This window comes from Oryctolagus cuniculus, chromosome 7 (genome assembly GCF_964237555.1).
Source record: "Oryctolagus cuniculus chromosome 7, mOryCun1.1, whole genome shotgun sequence".
NCBI classification, from domain to species: Eukaryota; Metazoa; Chordata; class Mammalia; order Lagomorpha; family Leporidae; genus Oryctolagus; species Oryctolagus cuniculus.
This window is the reverse complement of record NC_091438.1, coordinates 140185372-140187016: the sequence shown is the minus strand read 5'-3', so window position 1 is coordinate 140187016 and position 1645 is coordinate 140185372. Positions and strand designations below refer to the sequence as shown.

At 50.2% G+C, this 1645-nt stretch overlaps 1 pseudogene; it reads right to left on the bottom strand.

The window, feature by feature from the left end:
• Positions 1 to 864: 864 nt before the first annotated feature.
• On the bottom strand, positions 865 to 1645 carry LOC100348855 (zinc finger HIT domain-containing protein 3-like; annotated as a pseudogene).

Sequence of the window (1645 nt, the reverse complement as noted above, 5' to 3'; positions counted from 1 at the left end):
CTGTGGCCAGGGAGTGCAGTGGAGGATGGCCCAAGTCCTTGGGCCCTGCACCCCATGGGAGACCAGGATAAGTACCTGGCTCCTGCCATCGGATCAGCGTGGTGTGCCGGCTGCAGCACGCTGGCCGCAGCGGCCATTGGAGGGTGAACCAACGGCAAAGGAAGACCTTTCTCCCTCTCTCTCTCTCACTGTCCACTCTGCCTGTTAAAAAAATAAAAATTAAAAAAAAATGAAAGGCAGACTTAGAGAGAAAGAGAGAGAAAGAGACCTTTCATCTACTGGTTTGCTCCCAAATGGTTGCAATGGATGGGACTGTGCCAGGCTGAAACCAGGACCCTAGAACTCCATCTAGGTTTCCCATGTGGGTGGCAGGGCCCCAAATACTTGGGCCATCTTCTGCTGCCTTTGCAGGCGTATTAGCAGGAAGCTGGATCAGAGGTGGAGCAGTGGCTGGCACTGTGGTGCTGTAGTAGGTTAAGCCAGCACCTCAGCGTGGGCATCACATATGGGCACCAGTTCAACTCTCCACTGCTCCACCTCTGATCTTGCGCTCTGCTTATGGCCTGGGAAAGCAGCAGAGGATGACCCAAGTGGTCATGTGGGAGACCCAGAAGAAGCTCCTGGCTCCTGGTTTCTGATTGGTCCAGCTCCGGCCTTTGCAGCCATTTGGGGAGTGAACCAGAGGGTGGAAGACCTTTCTTTCTGTCTCTCCCTCTCTCTGTCTGTAACTCTGCCTCACAAATAAATAAATAAAATCTTTTTTTTTCCACCATATCATGTTATTTAATACTGCTCAAGTTTTTCACCTCAGTGGGTGTGAAACTTGATCAATGATACCACTGATGTCCATCACAACTGTACACCAAAAATAAAACATTTTAAAACCACCATTTGGATGTTGAGTTTTCCCTTTATAAAAATAAAGGATCTGCCACTCATCATACACACCATGTGCCTGAAGCATGAGCCCAGGCAGCTTCGTAGCCCACCTCAGCCATCTGGGTCCTGCCGGTCCCTGCCTTGTTTAGAGCCCCTCACTCGCTGGTTGCTTGGCAGTCACACAGCATATAAATCCATTTTAAGAATCTTCTCTGAGGGATGGCTCCACAATTCCTAAACAGCAGTCGGCAAACTCCACAAACAGGGGCTCCTGCATGTAGTCTCTCATGAGCTTGGCTTTGTCGTCCCCCTGATCAAGGCTGATGATCAGCTGTCTCAGGTGTGGGTTCAGCAGTAAGCTTCTTAATGTAGCAGATTCCCATAAATTCCTTAAATTCTGCAAAGAAACTCTGTCTTCCTCTTCATCACTATTCAGAAAATCAGCTACAGAGTCGTCATTATTTCAGCCAGTCCAGCCTCGGCCTCTGCAGCCACTTTGGGAGTAAACCAGCAGGTGGAAGATCTCTCTCTCTCCATCTCCCTGTCAATCTTGGTTTTCCACCGGCTTCATAGTTTTGGCAGAGACAGCTGATCTTTTTTTCTCAACAGGACAAGTTTCAGGGTTGCACTGCTCTTTGTGGGTTCGGAAGCAGGTCAGGGAGCAGTAGGGCACGCGGCAGGACGGGCAGCGGTATTTGGGCTTCTCCAGACAGATCACGCAGACCACAGTGCTACACCTCAGCGACGCCATGGCCTCCCCTAGACT